The following is an 18,959-nucleotide window of genomic DNA, read 5'->3' as shown; positions in this document are numbered from 1 at the left end:
GACTTAGTTTCTAAAGCTTGCAGCCACCTTCCCTGAATCTTGAGGGTTCCTATAACATCCTGGGCAATTATGAAAACAAATGGAGCAAAACTGCCTCTCGCCATGACCCTCCACCTTCTCCCAGTTCCCCCGATCACACAGCCACAAGCCTGGGGTCTCTACAGATATTTAGCTTCCTTTACAACACACTCTCATCAAAACTAAGTGGCATCATCAGAGAATAAGAGTAAACATATTCAGATTTTTTTTAAAGCCCAGGAGGACTTGAACAGTACTAATTTTTTGGTTAGACTGATGAGAGTAATAATGTGGTCTTTACCAAGAAGCATTAAATGCCAGATCTCAGTCTCCCATCTCCCATTTCTGCTCAGAAAGCAAAAAAGAAGCTTTTTTTTTTCTATTGCATTGTTCTAGCTGCACACGTTCCATGCTATAAACCAACATTAGCTCCAACCACACAAACCTGTGTTTCCAATGAAGCTTCTTCATGGATTGCCATAACTCAGGTGTAAAAAGAAATTGTGGTACAAAAGAGGATGCTTCTTAGAATTCATAACACTTCCTTACCTTGCTGACTATGTTTTATAGAGTAATGCCTGACTGCCCAGGGGAATTTTAGAGGAATTGTTGGCTACATACAAAAATGAAAAAATATGAATTAATTTTAATTCCATAATAGGTCTCTGTGGTTGCTGTCTATCTTAAAGGAAGGATTACAAGAAGGAAAAGTTTTCATTCTATTCAGCAAACATCGTAGTTAATACAATTATGACATGAAATCTTTTTTTACCTCACGTAGGAGGTGTAATAGATTTGTCAAACTAGTTCTTTCTTTTAGAGGTCCTGATTTAAACCTCCTATAAATCAACTTCAGTTGGCTCAATATCCTCATCCGCAGTGATCTTAATTCTGCAGGAATAATGACTTTGCTTTCCACTCAAGCTTTACCTTTATCTGTGGCTTTAAAAAGTGTTGTCAAGGCTATTAGTACTGATATTATACCAGCTAGGCGGGAAAGCCCAGGGGCAAAAGAGCATGTGTTGACTGATTGTTCCTATGTAATATTTGGGACATGCGTCCCATTTTTGAGCAAATGGGCTGGTTTGCTCTTTCCTTCTTAAGCTCTGAAACTTTTTAAAGTCAAAGGTTGGGGTAAGAGGTGGGGATACCAACACATTACCTGAGCTCATGATGGGCAGGGATGAGGCTAATTGTTAATCCCTTCTTATTCTGAGTAACCACTTCTAATTCTTAATCACTTCCTCAGATTGAGGTCTAAGCAATTTTTGGTGGCAATGTGTTTTGCTACTTTTCTCAAAAATAAAAAAGGTTTTATGTGTTTACGGTGGTTAAAATACTCAAACTGTTAAAAAGTATTCCAGCAATTACAGCAAAATAGTTAAAACATCCACCTCCAAAAGAAGTTTTAAAAAGTTAAAACATCCTAATTTGGGTCACTTTCAAATAACTAGTATTTTTACGTTAGGGTATATCCTCTCCGTTTTTTTTCTAGGCAGTACATACATTGCATAATATAGATTAGAGTTATAAAAGTTGTATTATACTATATATATTAAATATATGTCAACTTTTTTCAATCTGCATAGCTCATGTATATCTTTCAATATCTAAATACAGATCCTCATCATATGTTGAAATGGCTCAATAGAATTCTCTAGATTTTATGGATAAACTTTAGCTAGTTTCCTCTTGGTAGATCTGTTATTTTTCTCTGCTATAAACATGACATATATTTTGAGCATGTTATTTCCTTATCCACATGCAGTTTATATTTTGTGTAGCTTGAACCAATTATTTGTTGCCTTACATGTTTTTTTTTTTTCTCCTATAAATAAATTTAAGCACTCATGGTCAACCACTTCTACAAACCTTGGCCTGATCCTGTAGGGATCAGTAGGAGGGGATGTGAATCTGGGTTTCACTGCTACCACTTGTTCTTACAGCTTGTTGAATTGTTCTCCCTGTTCCTCACTGTAATAGGCACACACACCAGTGGGTACACCCACATGCATGTGCACACACTCACACACACCCCATGTGCAAGCATGCACATCCATGACAAACCATTTTAGGAAAAGGAAGTTCTCCTTCCCCATAACGCTGACCAAATACATTCCCAGATATGTTGATTTTAACATTGTATGGATACTTCCACAGTTGGCTATTATCTTTGGAAAATATATTTCAACTATCAAGTCCAAATATGAAAAATATTTTGAGTGTTCTAACAAAGCAAAAAATGGCCACACCAGTATTCTAAATAGAGAATATTCTAGTCAAGTTTTTCAGAAAATCATCTCACCTGGAAAAAAAAGTCATCTTTCAAATTCTTCATTTTAGAGATGCATACATCTAGTGCAATTGCTCTGATGAAGTATAGTGCATGCAATACATTTGTGCCAAGGTTGTCACTTCCAGCATAATGCAGTGTGACTTTTTTTGCAGAGCACTGTGTGCATGTGCATTTTGACTTTTGTTATTTATAGTAATTCTGTGAGGGGAGCTGGGCAATCTTATCATCCCCATTTCGTAGACCCTGATCCTAGAGAGGTAAATGACTTGTCCTAAGACACCTTCAACATGGGGTGGAAAATTCTCTGAGTCCAACTCCAGGTTTTTTTCATCTCATCTGCTTTGCTAGCATAGATGTCCCTGGTTCATTTATAACTCCATAAAGTCTTTCTGTTATGATAGCTTTCCCTTACGTCCATAAGCATCATTTGGAATGAGATCATTTTCCTATAATACGTCTGTTAATAAAACTGTTAGGTATCTGTCAAGTATGAGTTTGCCTCCTTGGTCCTCAGCATTTTTAAATGTTTCTAGGGACTTGGTTAGGGGGAAGAGGAAGTTGCCTCTGACATGCTCTAATTCCCAATAATTTTGTCGCTGGGCTGGTGTGTCTGTTAGATAACATATCCCCTCTATGTCTGTTGCTGGCTGTCCCCTCTGGTTACCTCTATAAGACCACACTCCGTAGTTCTTTATCAGCCTATGTATTTTATTACAAAAATATATCAAACCATGCTTTGCTGATAATCCTAAATCCAATACATGTTAGGTTGCAACCACTGTTAACACTTGATGGAGTTCTTCCTTTTCTTTTTTCACATTCTTTCCAATTTTTTGACGCTATACTTGCTTTTGGTTTGTTTTTAAAAATTTGTGTCGGATTGTAGTTTAAAAGCTTTGTATTCTGCTTTTTTAATGTAAAGTTATATCATAAGCTTTTCCCCATGTCATTAAATAAATCAAAGCACATTCTTATGGTGAACTACTTTGCAGCCATGTTTATAAAAATATTTAACTCTTCTTCTATTTTAGGCCATCTGGTTGTTTAAACAAGATTATGGCAATGATGAAGGATGGTAAACCTGGATAATTTCCTGAAAGTTTCTGGCAATTTATATTTCCACTGATGGTGCATGAGAATGTCTTTCTCATGGCCTCTTCTAAAAACCTTGTCACCTTTAAATATTTTATTAAAACTCATTGCCAATTTTATAAGCAAAAATAATACCTTATTTTATTCTAGTCACCAGACTTGGACATGTTTGCTCTTCTGAGGTCTACTAGAAGACATTCTAGTTTCTTTGCATTGTGGTATTTTGCTATCTCTCCATTTGGCCCATTTCCTACCTTAGGATGAAGGGAAGGTGGTCTGGGCCCAGGCATTGCTGGTGATGTGTTGACTTGTATGGCTCCCACTAACAGTCCATTCACAGGTTAAAGGGAATATTCTCCCGCCTACAAGTCCTGGCCCAACCCAAGTGCCACCCAGGTACGTTCTGCCGAACTGAGTTCTCTCCCCTTCTCTGCCTGCTCTCTGACAAGTGGGAATGCCCAAGTGTACAATGAAGCTCCCTTCCTCAGCACGTCCGGTGACTTAGTCTGTTTCTATGATTTTTTACTTAGTAGGCCCACACCTCCCAGGAGGCACTGTGTCATAGCCACCTTCGTGCCAAGCTGTTTTGGGGTTAGGAATTGCACTTGTATTGATGAGAAAGGCAGATACTAACTGGATGAGGAGGGAAAGCATCTAAAAAGAAATGATACTCCTGGGGCAACTGGGTGGCTCAACTGGTTAAACATCTGCCTTCAGGTGGGACATGATCCCCAGGGCTCTGGGATGGAGCCCCGAGTGGGGCTTCCTGCTCGGTGGGGAGTCTGCTTCTCTCTCCCCCTCTGCACCTCCCCCACCACTTGTGCTTGAACTCTTTCTCCGATAAATAAATAAAATCTTTAAAAAAGTGATACTCCTGCAACAGAAGGAGTTTTCAAGTCGCTCGAAGCTCTCATCCTTCAACCAAAGGGCTGACAATAAGGAACACAAGGAGTCTCAGGCTCTTTTTTCAAGTGACAGGGGTAGTCACAAGTCACACACTAGTCTACAGTTCTGGAAGTAATAGAAATCTTTGCTAGGTTGGTGGCCAGTATCTGTTTCAATGTGAGACATTTTCCTCTTTTATTGGATGCATCTTTACAGATATTTTGATTGGAATATCAGAGGATTCCCTCAGTGAATTATAACCATGCTTTTTAATTTTTACTTAAAATTAGAAGCTTCCACTGGTTTACTTTATTTTAAGGGCAGTATCTGTCATCTGGGACTATTATTTGTACAGACAGCATACCTTTATGTTTCTCTTGCTTTTAAAACTAAGAGGCCTTTTTGCCACCCAGAGAGCATGTCATCCATTTCTTGTTCCATGTTCTGTAACAGCATTTTGTACAGCAGATGGTTTTTCATGCTGACTTCCTCAGAAGAACCTGCCAAGTAAGGGATAGAGTTGATATTTTTTCCTCCTTTGGAACACCCACCATGTTCATTAACCACCATGGAGGCCACCAAGCTCTCTGGACAGTGGCCCTTATACTCTGTAAGGCTTGTTTGGCCCTTACACACATCAGAAGATAAATAATAATGCAACATCAAGCATCCTTATTTTTAAAAATATTCCCATTTTGGTGGGTAAAAATAATGCCTCTAATTCTAATTTTTCTTTTTTTGATGACTATAACTTGGCTATTTTCGTTTTTCACGTACTGCCTTGGAATAGAGTTCTGGTTTCCTTATTCATGAAGTGTGGTTCTGTTTTATCTTTTCATTCCTTCTGGGGAGGATTCTTCCTTCAAGTTGCCTTTAGACTTCTCAGTCCTCAGTGTCTTTTCCTCAGACAACCCGCATGACTTTTTAAAATCATCTTGCCTCTCTCTTCCCAGAGGTTTTCCCTGGTCGAACCTACTTTAAAAAATTCACAGTGTGGTTTCTGCTTCCACTGCTTTTCTGGTACTGCTTTCTGAAAGGCCACCCATGCCTTTCTGAATCAGTGGAGTATCCTGGCCTCTATTCTTTAAACCCTCTGTGGCATTTAGTACCTATCATCATGTCTGCTTCCCATGGAAGCCGTCCTCCTCCTTGGAGTCTGTGACCTGGATTCTGCTCCCGAGGGTGATCTGCGACACTGTCAGGGCCACAACGCTGTGGCCAACTTTTGCGTGGTGCTGATAGAGTTGCATGACATTTTAAGGTTTTCCTGTTTGTAAAAGTTGGGTTATAAAATCTACTTCATAATAAGTCAAACAGAGAAAGACATGTATCATATGATCTCACTGATATGAGGAATTCTTAATTGCAGGAAACAAACAGGGTTGCTGGAGTGGAGGGTGGGGTGGGAGGCATGGGGTGACTGGGTGATAGACACTGGGGAGGGTATGTGCTCTGGTAAGCGCTGTGAATTGTGCAAGACTGTTGAATCTCAGATCTGTACCTATGAAACAAATAATGCAATATATGTTAAGAAAAAAAAAAGAAGAAGAAAAAGGTAGCGGGAGGGGAAGAATGAAGCGGGGGAAATCGGAGGGGTAGACGAACCATGAGAGACGATGGACTCTGAAAAGCAAACAGGGTTCTAGAGGGGAGGGGGTGGGAGGATGGGTTAGCCTGGTGGTGGGTATTGAGGAGGGCACATTCTGCATGGAGCACTGAGTGTTATGCACAAACAATGAATCATGGAACACTTCATCTAAAACTAATGATGTAATGTATGGGGATTAACATAAGAATAAAAATAAATAAATAAAATCTACTTCACAGACATATTATGAAGATCATCATGAGATAGTACAAGTGGTGGCATTTCTATATCAAACTTTAGCACGTAGCCCCGCTAAGAAGAAGGAACTGTGTGGAGAATGAAGAATGCAATAGCCCTGTCCTTAGGAAATTACAGCTTCTTGGGAGACTTGATATGAATGAAATGATTTTATAAAAGGATACACAATTGCAGTTGTGATAAGTTCTGGAAAAGAAAGATCTAGAGTGCTACGAGGGGATATAATGAGAGGATTTGATCCACTCAATTACAGAAATATAAAGAGCTTCCCTAAGAAGTGGCCCCTGCATTGAGAATGACATGCAGAAGGCACTTAGGCAAAAAGATGAAAGACAAGGTTCTCAGTCAGGGCAAAGGCCCTGTGGCAGAAGGGGACATGGCAGGCCCAAGGGGTGGAAGGAGGGCCACAGTGGCTGAAGCACAGAGTCGAGGGAGAAGGTGGTGCTGGAGAGGTATGTGGGGACCAGAACTTTCAGGGCTTTGAGGACCATGTTGAGATTTGATGTTCTCTTAAGAGCAATTGGCAGCCACTGGAATGCCTTCAGGGTCTGCATGGCAGGCAGTTGCCATCGTCAGACCCATACATCCCAGAGATGTCTGGCTGCAGTGTTGAGGGGATTGGAAGAAGACCTCATGGACACAAGGATGCTACTTCCCATTCTTTCCTTGTAATGACTGCTCTTCCTTCTCCTGACCCCTAAATGTATCCACTTTCTTTGTGGTTCTGGTCTCTATATCCTAATTGTAATGACTTGCTGGATATACCTTCCTAGTGGCCTAGAAATTCAAGCATGTTCTCATAGTGTCTGCAGATGGAGTCTGGAAAAATATCGCCAACTCCCCCCTACCTTGGCCCTCCTGTCCCATCAGTCATCATGTTACATGATATCTAGTGAATCCAGTCAACCTACCGTGCCTCTGTAATAATTTCCTGGACCATCATGAGACTATCTTCGTGAGCTTATCGTGGTCCTTAGGTTTGCTTGGTTCTACTTTGTCATAGACAGTGCTGCTGCCAGGTCAATATTCCAGTGGGTATCTCCGATTATGGCTTTTCTCTGCTTAACCTCCCCTAACTCTTTACACTGATCCTACATTCTAGCCAAATGGGTTTACTCACTGTCCCCTGCTTCCTTGCCTCCACATTTGAATGCAATGGATGTACTGGTTTGCTCCGTTCCAACGCCATTCTGCCTTCGTTAACACTTGCTGGAATTCGAGTCCTTGTTTATGCCTCAGCTGAAATACCACTGTTGACAGGAGACCTTCACGGACTTGTCCAATCCTACATGAAATTTCCTTCCTCTGACCCTCTTATAGCACTTTACTTCTTTCTCTCTAATGACACATATGGCACTGGGATTTGTAACTATGCACATATTGTGTATTTGTCTTAGTCTTTCTACTAAGCTCTTTCCTCCTTGAGATCTGGGACCACAGATTACTCACCTGTTTATTAATTATAATGCTTGTATCTGTGCCTTGCGTGAGGGGGATGCTTGATCAGTATTTATCAAATCAGCCAGTCTGTTGTGTGTAAATAATTATGCATATATAATGCAAACTCACTTTCCTATTTTTCACTGCTGTGATGCATTTGCTCCATCCTTTTGGAAATTTGGAGGAAATACATTTTTAATTATTATTCTCACATACTATTCTTAACTCTTTACATCTTCAAGTATACAAATAGGAGCAAGATATTCTTGAACTGTATGTTATAAAGAGAAGAAGAAAGAGGCACACTGAACAATTCCTTTTACGTTTTATCCTGGTAAGAAGCCAACGTAAATGCTTGTGCTACACGAACAAGCATATTTCCTGCCGTGAAGCCTTGGCTGTTTATCCTGGGACCCCTCTCCACCACTGGCTGCCCTCAAACAACTATTAACCCCTGCTTTGAGCCAGCAAACCAGATGTGGGTTTTTTCAGCAAATTATTGGTTATTTCACCACATGTCGTTTTTTGCAGTTAAGTGTTTCCAGCTTCTCAGAGAATTCCACAGGAATAACATCATATTTTTCCTCCAACTTGTTAATTAACATAATTATTTATCAGCCCTAAACCACAGCTTGAGTTTGTTAAGTGGCTAGCAGAACATATATTCACTGGATGGAGCCCAGTTCTGCTGAAGAGAATAAGTCAGCAATAAAAATAAAAAAATTTTTTAAAAAAGGGAAGTCTTGTGGGGGAGGAGGGACACACTTCATTCCTCCTCTTGCTTCTGGGGACCCATCATTCTATGCTCAGGCTTCATCCCCAGGTGTTGGCTAGATGTCCTCAATGCTTTTCTTGTCATTGAGGCAGCAGAGTTTCCAGAATGAAGGGTTTCTCATGCCATCTCTAAGTGCCTCCCTAGCTCCAGTGTTGGAAATCTGTCTTTGTAGCTCCAAAGGGTTAAAGGATGAAGTGGGTTAAGCTCTATTTTTCCTGCCACTCTCCAAATCTCAGATGCAATTTCTTAGGATTAGCAGAGTTCCTCTTAATGTCCCCGCCCACCATACTCCCTGGTGTTACTGTTTTTGCATTAACTGGGTGAGAATAATAGTGCCTTTCCCTTATAACAGCAGTTCTCAAAGTGCCCTCCAGGAGTTCCGAAGTCACCCATTCAGGGGATATGCTAGGTCAAATCTATTTTTATCAATATGGTTAAATACTACTTATCTTCTTCCCTCTCATCATTCTCTTACCATAATACAGTGGAGTTTTCCAGCAGATCATATACAGAAACAGAAATGAAAGTCCAGGGGCACCTGGGTGGCTCAGATGGTTAAACGTCTTCCTTCAGCTCAGGTTGTGATCTCTAGGTCCTGGGATCGAGCCCCACGTTGGGCTCCCAGCTCAGCGGGGAGTCTGCTTCTCCCTCTCCCTCTGCTTGTGTTCTGTCTCTCTCTCTCTCTCAAATGAATAAATAAAATCTTAAAAAAAAAAAAAGAAATGAGAGTCCAACTATCTTCCATTGAGCCAGATAAGAGTGAGACTTCCAAAACTGTAAAAAAAATGCTATCCTTCTCACTCATATTTTTTCTTTTGAAAAATATACTTATTGTTCACAAAAGTATGATTTTTATATTAATACATAATATTTTGCTTTTATTTTGTAAGATTTATTTGTTTTAGAGAGATAGAGTGAAAGCAGGGGGAGGGGCAGAGGGAGAGAATCAACTCCCTGCTGAGTGTGGAGCCTAATGTGGGGCTCGATCTCAGGACCCTGAGATCATGACCTGAGCCAAAACCAAGAGTCAGATGCTTAACTGACTGAACCACCCAGGTGCCCCTTGCTGTTATTTTTAAAGTAAATTAAGACAAGACATTCTCAGTTTTAATTTCTAACATAGTTACCATTGATAGATATTATTACCCACATAAACAAAAGAACTTTGGGAGCCCTAATAATTTTAAGAGTGTGAAGAAGCACTGAAACCAAAAAATCTGAGAACCAGGGTCTGTCACCTATCATTTACATAAAAGGTCCTTGCATTTCCAAGCTTCCATTACTATATGAGCCAAATGGCATGTTCCTTAGAAGAGAAGTCAAATATACCAGGCATGTGTAAGTGTTTTAAAACTTTGACAAGGGCCATGACAAATGGTTCCATCCATGTTACCATAGTCCACGGAGATGACCTCTGACCGCCCTGAGCCAGCTTGCTATAGAAAGCAACCTCATGCATGGTCACAATCAAAGTGCTCTTAGGGGCAGAAGCCAAAGGGCCGAGCTATGGGGCCAGGAGAGAAGAAAGACAGTATTGGAATTGGATTGGTGCTTGGGGATACAAACACTCGTGGGTAGGAACACTGGCTATCTACAACATTTTTTCCTTTGGTATTATTCCTTGAGAGCAGAAAATCCATTTTCAGAACTCAGCTCCTGCCTGTGCTGTGGTTTTTGTGAAGACAATAATTAGTAGCTTTCAGTGGATTTCATGTGAAAGTCAAAGTGGCTCCAGGCTGGACCAGAGATGGATACATGTCCAAATGTTTACATAGAAGTTTAAATAGCTGAACCACAAAATGTTTGGATTTGATTCCAATTCCGGTAAAGTAGACGCCATCTTGGTACTTCCTGTGACTGTATTCTGCTTTTCTCAGAGCTCATTGACTAAAAGTCTTTCCAGCAAACAGTGGTTTATTAGCACATTAGTGCTCCCCCTCACCATTCCATTCTAAGAAAAACCTCACACATCCACAGCCAAAAGTCATTTCCATTCTATTTGCAGAACCCAAATAATAGCTTATTCACACCAGATTTGACCAAAGTCACACAGTGTCCCTATGAGTCAAAAGAATTATAGCTACTATTCCGCTAATTAGCTTTTATTTAATAACCCGAGACATCACATGATGAGAATGAAGAGATGTCAAGCCCAGCTTTTGCGTGCTGGGTTATAAGTCCCTTTAATCTTAATATTCAGATTTCAATGATTCATTGTTTCTTCCTGCTCATGCATTGCTACACATCCCTCAAAATTACCTTCAATAATTTTAGGAGTCCTCAAGGTAGGGATGTCTTGGTTGTGCTAAGGAATGTGCCCAATCAGCTTAGAAATTAGCTCCTAAGAGCATTCCTTAATCATCCAACCCCAAATAGCACTCTTCCATCTCTGATACCTTCCTAATGTTGTATGAATCACTGAATTCTACTCCTGAAACTAATATTACACTGTAAGTTAATTAATTAGAATTTAAATAAAAACTTGAAACATAAAAAAAAAAAGAATGCTCTTTGTCATTATTTGAGCTTGTCTTTCTTATTTATACATGTGTGTGTTTGTGCTGACTCGCTCCTTTCATTAGACTGGAACTCCATGAGGCAGGAACACTATATTCCTATTGTCAAAACAGTGCCTGGTACACAGTAGGCTCTCAGTATTTGTTGAGTAAAAGAATGAAGTTACAATACCCTTTCTGAAAATGCTTTTTCTCCAGACACAGCCACTCGTCTCTGTTGGGTCCACTCTGAACCTCAGGGTTTTAAGTTCTACTAATATCTGTGGTTGTATCTTAGCAGGGACAGGCTCAGAGAGAAGCATAAGGCAGGGATTCTATCACCAAATTGCCCATACTCAACTTGGGAACAGTATCAGTCAGGGTCCTGCAGAGAGCAGAAGTTGGACAATTTGAAGAGAGGCTAATAAGGTGCAAGCAATTTAATGAAGGATGCTGTCGTCCACTTCGGCTAGTAATGCCAGGGAACTCTTCTCTTTCTAGAACCCCGACAATGTGGTCATAAGGAGAGGGCTACCTGAGATGTAGGGGCTGGGGCATTCAGGAGAGAAAATATGGCCAGTTTTACAAACTGCTGACAGAAGAGAGCCAGAATTATGGAGGGGAGTCCGTGAGGTTGACCGTGGGGAGAGGACAGGGTGGGTGGGAGAGTAAAGCCCTCTTGGACTTGCTTGGTGGGAAAAGAAGCATCATGTAAGCAATTCTGGATTCAATGTGTGTTTCTCATTGCCTGATGGTAAGATAGCTGTGCTTTCAAAATGATGGCAACCACAGTTCCTGGCTCTACCTGAAAAAGAACCTGTAGACCCTTAGGCCTGTGCTATTCTACACCAGGGTAACAAAGATTTGCCCCCATCCCCACCCAGGAAAGATGAAGAGGACAGAGCAGACTGTGGGTTGGGGGACAGAACACCCTGTCTCGTCCCATACAGAGAGCACATGTTAAGACGTCTGGCAACCAGTGAATGACCATGATATGGTCAGTAATAATTATATTAGACTCCCAATAAATAGTTTGGCTTTTTAGGTTTTTGTGGCCCCTCTTGGACACTTCAGACAAATGGAACTGGAATTTGTCATGGACCTTTCAGTGATAACACCCAGAGTTGTCCCCAAAAGAAGCAAATCTAGCCCAGTTCACACTCAGGGAATCTGGCTCCAGAGCCTTTGCTCTCAAAGCACTGTGGGTGCCACACCTGTGCCTCTTTGGTACTTGTTGTTCTTGGGCATGTCAATGGCTGCTTACTGCTTGCCCTAGGTTCTCTCCTGATGGCTCTCTCTGACTGGAGGCACCGGTAGACCAGAAGCACTGAGGAGTTAGAACCAAGGAACATCCCTCCATCAACAGCTGAGACTTGGTGGGTAAGAACTCCAGTGACTCACTCCTCCAGTGGGAGAACTCCTAAACCTGTTCTTCATGGTCCTGCATGGCTTCCCCGTAGGACTGAACCCTGGGAGCCCTGCTCTCCCACAGCATGGACTTACTCATTCCTGCACCCTGGATTGGCTTTCTTTCCTTCCCTGGCCCACTGTCCATCCTCTCCTGGTTCTTTGTGGGATCATCACCCTCACAAACTGTTTATACTCAGATACTTGTCTCAGGGCCGCTTTAGGAGCAAAACAAGTCTAACACACTGCCAGTCTGATCTCTGTACCTTAAATTTCCCCCTTGTTCCAATGTTTTCACCCTCCTAGTAAACCCTTCCATTAGGAAACAATCTCATATTGGTTATTTATACCGTCAAGTGAATTTAAGCCAATGTGTCATGATTCCCAAAATTTCTTACATTTAATGAAGTCAACAAAACTGATTGTGCTTTACCATCATCTTTCATGAGCTCCAAGAATTCAACAGAATTGACTTTCTTTTACTTAAATCATTCCCCTGGTTTGCATTCCAAAGTGTCACCAAGCTTTGTCCCTCCTTTCTCTCCAATGACCTGCTATGTTTTCATCCTTTGGAAAACAGCTACTTTTTGGAAAAAGAAAGAAAGGAACATGTATGATTCTTGTCCCTTTGCTCTTCCTCTCCACCTGCTGGAGTAGTCTCTTGATTTTCATGGTGTTAGTGATCACATTTGTATGATGACCTCTAAATCTGTATCAGCACCACTGAATTCTCATCAGAATTCAGGTCTCCCATTGTTTGTGTCTTGAACATTTCTACATACATGCCCCTTATTCTCAAATATAGCCTGTGGATACAAAGGGGGATTCCTGATCTTCACTTTAAAATATGTCCTTTTAGGGTACGTGTTGTGATGAGCATTAGGTGTTATATGCAACTAATGAATCATTGAACACTACATCAAAAACTAATGATGTACTATATGGTAGCTAACTGAACATAACAAAAAAACAAAAAAACAAAAAAAAAAAGGAAGCTTTGATCCATTAAAAAAATAAATAAAAATAAATAAATAAATAAAATATCTCCTTTTATTAAGTCGTCTGTTCATACCAAAGGTAACACCATTCCTACAACCATCTAGCTTCAAAGTCCAGTAGTCATGTGTGCTTCCTCCTTCATTTTTGGCTCCTCAACCCCTTACCTCTTCCTAACTCCTCTCTAGCCACAGGATCTTTCCATCCACTTTGCCCTACAAAGGACTGGGCTAATTTCCCTCAAATTCTGCATACATCATGTCCCTATTGTAGCTCAAAAAAAAAAAAAATGCCAGTAGCTCTCAGTGGACTTCAGGATAAAATTCCAATTTCTCAAAACCGTGTGTGTGCTTTTCTGTATTTCTTCTTTTCAAATTTTGTTGTTTGGAAAACCTATCTGTTCTAGTCTAGATAAGAACACTTTATTCAATTTATTTTTTTCTATTTCCCAAAGCAAATTTTCCTCTCCGGCCAGGCTGGTTGATCCAGTGCCCCCAAACATCATGCTCACTCTTGTTTCTGGGTTTTTGTTCCCTATTTATAGTAAGGACCATATTTTGAGCCCTTACTGTGTGCTAAGTGTGACGCAAAATACTTCATTGTATGTTAGCTCATTTGTTCTCTACCATATCTTTACCACTTCAAAATTATTATTGTCTACATTTTATAGATTAAGAAACTGAGGAACCAAGAAGTTAAAGTACATTGCTACATCACACAGCTGGTGAGTGGTAGAGCAAGATAAGAACTCCCTTCTGCCTGGATACTGTTAAGGAAAAGAACCCCAACTTGAAGATCTTTTCAATATCGTGTCCTTTCAGTGTTACACTGAGCATTGTGCAATAGGCTTCAGAGAAAGCACCTGATTCTTCAGGGAAATGTACTTTTGTTTGACTTCTAATTGACCATTGATTAGGACCCAGACTCTGTGAAGTTGTTTTAACTTAGTGAAGATTGTCAAGTTGCAAATGATTTTTATGCAGAAGAGATGTAAAGATTTTTGTGCAGTAGAAAAGGGGGCCCAAAAAGTTACAGCTTTGTTGTCCTATAGAACATGAACCAGTTTTGTTTTTCACTTCTCAGTTTTATTTCAGCATTCTGACTCTCATTAATAGCATGTTCTTTGATTTCTTCTTTATTCTGTTGAGTCACCATTAAACTACTAATCCCCTTATTAAGGAGATAATGGATCTTTTTGTAAAAATTTTTTTATTGTTAGGTTAATCACCATACATTACATCATTAGTTTTTGATGTAGTGTTCCATGATTCATTGTTTGTGCATAACAACCAGTGCTCCATGCAAAACGTGCCCTCTTTAATACCCATCACCAGGCTAACCCATCCTCCCACCCCCCTCCCCTCTAGAACCCTCAGTTTGTTTTTCAGAGTCCATCGTCTCTCATGGTTCTTCTCCCCCTCCAATTTCCCCCCCTTCATTCTTCCCCTCCTATCTTCTTTTTTTTTTTTTCTTAACATATATTGCATTATTTGTTTCAGAGGTACCGATCTGAGATTCAACAGTCTTGCACAATTCACAGTGCTTACCAGGGCACATATGTCTATCACCCAGTCACCCCATCCCTCCCACCCCACCCCCCACTCCAGCAACACTCAGTTTGTTTCCTGAGATTAAGAATTCCTCATATCAGTGAGGTCATATGATACATGTCTTTCTCTGTTTGACTTATTTCACTTGAGCTAGTGGATCTTTGAAAGGTGTATACTCTATGTTTTTTATGAGAGTCATGCTTTTAGCTTTTAGAAAATTATGCTTTGATAATACAGAGCTTATACTCTGAATTATTGTGCTAATATTAACTTAGTACTTACCAGTTCCAGAATGCTTGCCTCTTCTCTAGCCAAACTTGCAAATTTAAATGAAGGCTCACCTCTCCTCTTGAAATCTTCCCTGAATATTCCAGCTCATGCTCATCATTTTCTTCTCAGAACTTCTAGAATACTTACTGGTCTTAATGACACACTATTTAATTTTACCTTAGTGTCTTACTCATCTATCCAGATCTAGATGTAGGTATCCATCCATGTATTTTCTACCCCCTCTAGGTGAATAGAGAACCTTATGAACTTCAAGAAGATTTTGGATTTATTCATATATTCTCCCAACCTACTCTGCCTCCAAGGTGCTTAGAATAACTTTGGGCACATAGTATATGTTCAATAAATACATGATGAATAAAATTGGATTAAGCTTTGCAGATCAGCCTTTGCTATGGCGCACACTTCTTCTGATTTATATTTAAGCAACTCCAGACAAAACAGAGAGGCGTTGTATCCAAGAATGAGTAGCCTTTAGGAAAGAATAATAATGATGAGGAAATTTTGCTATCATACAAGGAGGGGAAAATGTCTTGTGTAAGCCTGAGGACCCTAACAGTTAACTTTAGAATTTACCCTCGTAGTTAAGCCTCATTCCAAATGCCACTTCTCTCAAAAGCCAGCCCAGTGGCAATCTGTGCTTTCCCCTTTCAACCACAACTGTTTAATTTCAAAACAAGGGCAGATAAAATATGCTAATACACAACAAGTCTCCCATTGCTATTCATTAGGAAGTCCCTTTCCAGTGTGAAAGTCCAGTCTTCCGTGAATTCACAAACAAATGATTGCCCTTGTTACTGGCATTCCACACCGGTGATAAAACATGGGAGTGAATCAGCCTTGGACCGATTGTGTGGGTTTTCTTCTGGAAGGTACTGTGTTCTTTGTCTTGAATATATATGGGAATGTATCTATGTGCACTTGTAGGACGTTTTAAAATAAATGGGTTTCTACCTGCAGGAACATTAACAGGAAATCCTCTGAGATTTCCATTTGATGATAGTGGTGGTGGTGGTGGTGTGTTTTATGAGTTCAAAGTCTTTGCACTGGAGCTATAGGGGCCTGCTGTGAACTGGGGACTATTTAGCATGCCATATGGGCCACAGCCTCTGACATCTTTAACTAGAATAGCAAAGGGCTGGGAAAAGGAGCACGATGGGGTACTAGCAGCCACGAGAGAGCAGGGCTGGAATGCTGTCTCTGACCACAAATTGGTACACAGAACTTGTGTTTCTCATTAGAGTCGCTGCAGTAATGCTTGTTTCTAACATTCCGAAGGATATTCAGACCTTATATTAAATTAAATTCTCCTTTAAAATCACTCTACGTTGGAACAACATGAAGGATCAGACTGCAATCAAGAAACTTGAGGAAGTAAAAAAAATTAAGTCTAGCTCTGGCCCTTGCTTATGCTGTTGGTATGAATGTACAACATACATTATCGGTGATTCAGTAGGAAATCTCAAACGTATCTGAAAGATGCTGTGTTGCCTTGAGCTTTTAATTGACTACTTGGTTCAAGCTTAATATATACAATATATATAATTTGTGGATTATAGAAGCAACTCTGAGTGACCATAGTACATGTATGTACCAAAGCACAAAGACATGAGAGTTTGTTTTATATTGTGTATAAATAAACATTTACATAAACCACGTATTTGTTTAAATATACATTCATTTGTGCAACCTACAGCTAAAAGTTCTGACTGGCAAAAATCAAAGATTAAGAAATTTGTCTCTTATTCTGTAATCAAACCCTCACCATAAGGCAAGTCTATCATCTAGCTAGCTAGCCAGCTAGCTCTATTTCTCAAACACGTACACATACCATATACATACACAAAATGTATACCTGCTCAATGATGTTTCTGAGTTCCTCAATAATGCATCTGTCTTTGTCAGGATAGGCTAGGCAATGTTGCAGTAACAAACACATTTCAGTAGGTTAGCACAATTCGAGTTTATTTCTCCCTCATGTAAAATACCCAAGAAGGACCGACAAATCTTCAGGACAGTTGTCCTCCATTAGTTGGCTGAAAAATCCAGGCTTCTTCAATCGTATGGCACTTCCATATCAGCATGTGCATCCAGGACGGTAGCAGCAGAGAAGGAGTAGTCTAGAGAGTCAGCCATAATATTTTCACCTGTCGTTCCCATGCATATTTCATTGGTCAAAGTAAGTCAACTGCCTTACATAATGTCAAAGAGGTAGAGAAAACTATCCTCCCATATATCTGAAAGTAGATATTGGTACGTGACAAAAATCCTATAACATGATTAATATAACCTGATGAATGTGATGATTTTGAAATTAATCAGCTAATCAATCTCTGTCTCTCTCTCTGCCTGTTGGTCTCTCTCTCTCTCTCACACACACACCTATGTGGGAGTAGATTTCTGGGGCACAAGTGAAGGCCGTCCCTTCTTTTCTCAAAATAGACCAACCCAGATTGGCTCCAGAGGCAGATGGGACATTTCTTTAAACTTTACTTTTTTTTTTTTAAGGTGTTTCACATTATACCAATATTCAATCTTTAATGAGGAAGATTTTCAGTTCTTTTTCCTGAAAGTAAGTTGTGAAACAACTATAACAACAACAAAGACACAAGATTCTCTTTCTTAGTAAGAGTCAAGATGAGAAGAAGAAAAGAAAAAGCCAGGCAGGACTCAGGGTGTGTATTTTGTTTCAAGCCAAGAGCACTGGTGTGAGAAACAAAGTGCATTTTCATCTGTGATGGGCCCAACAGTTGAGTGGGAGGCAATAGGCTTTTCAGGTTCTAGAAAGGAGCAGTAAGGGAGTCCACTTACAAAAGGTTTTCTTGGCAGTACTTCTCCCCGTGAAGCCTAAGACAGAGTGGGGCATTGGGGAGCAGAGAGACACTCTATGCCCAGGAGGGCTTGTTCATGGCTCCAGATCCACTGCAGACAATGGCCCTGCATGATCCAGCCCCTAGCTCCCCCACTCCAGCTTGGTCTCAGGCCAATCTGCATCCCCTCATCACCTGCCAGCTGAATGTCTGTTCCTACCATGCCCAATTTTATTCTAATCCTTAAGTGACTAGTGTCCCCTCCTGAAAAGGGCCTTTGCATAAGTAGTGCCAAGATCATATTTCCTCACCTCTCCCCACCTAAGTAAAACCTGTTCATTCTTCTGACCTCAACCCAAATGCCATTTCTCAGGGAAACCTTCCTTCATGGTCAGAACCACCATTACATGCATTCACATACCGCCTGCCCTGCCCCCTACCAACTTCTACAGTTTGTGATTATATATGGAATGGCATAGTGGTCTGAGTAATATTGCTCTCCTACTGGTCCTATAAGCTTCACAGGGACTATATCTTTTTTTCTTAACTTTGTATCTTTATTTCCTATCCCAGTGCCCTAAATATGTTGGGACTTCAAAAAATATTTGCTGAATAAGTGCAGTTTAATACAAATAAATGACCACACTCCCTCATATTTATATAGCCCTATTTAGTGATCAAGTACTTTGCCTACATTTTCTGATTTTATATTCAAAATAGACAAGTTGAGTAGTGACACATGCTCTTAGGTTGTGATTTTTGCTCCAAAGCTATGACTCTGTCCAGTGCTCTGACCCTGTAAAGTTTACCACACTCCTTTGGGTCTCATCCCTCTGTATGTAAAATAAGTGCCAGATTCAACACATATAAAGTGGTCCTCCAAATAAAGAAGAAAAAGATCAATTCCTAAGAAGCAAAAGGACAAATGTATAAATAGAAAATTGGTAACAGAGAAAACATAATTAAAATATATTAAAAGATACTATTCCTTAGTGAAATGCAGGGAAGCGGTCAGAATTGTACTCACATTGTAATTCAGATGCCCAGAGGAAATGTTTCTT

This window comes from Mirounga leonina, unplaced genomic scaffold (genome assembly GCF_011800145.1).
Source record: "Mirounga leonina isolate KUSES-001 unplaced genomic scaffold, KU_Mleo_1.0 Mir_179, whole genome shotgun sequence".
Taxonomy (NCBI): Eukaryota; Metazoa; Chordata; class Mammalia; order Carnivora; family Phocidae; genus Mirounga; species Mirounga leonina.
Note: the sequence above shows the minus strand (reverse complement) of the source record.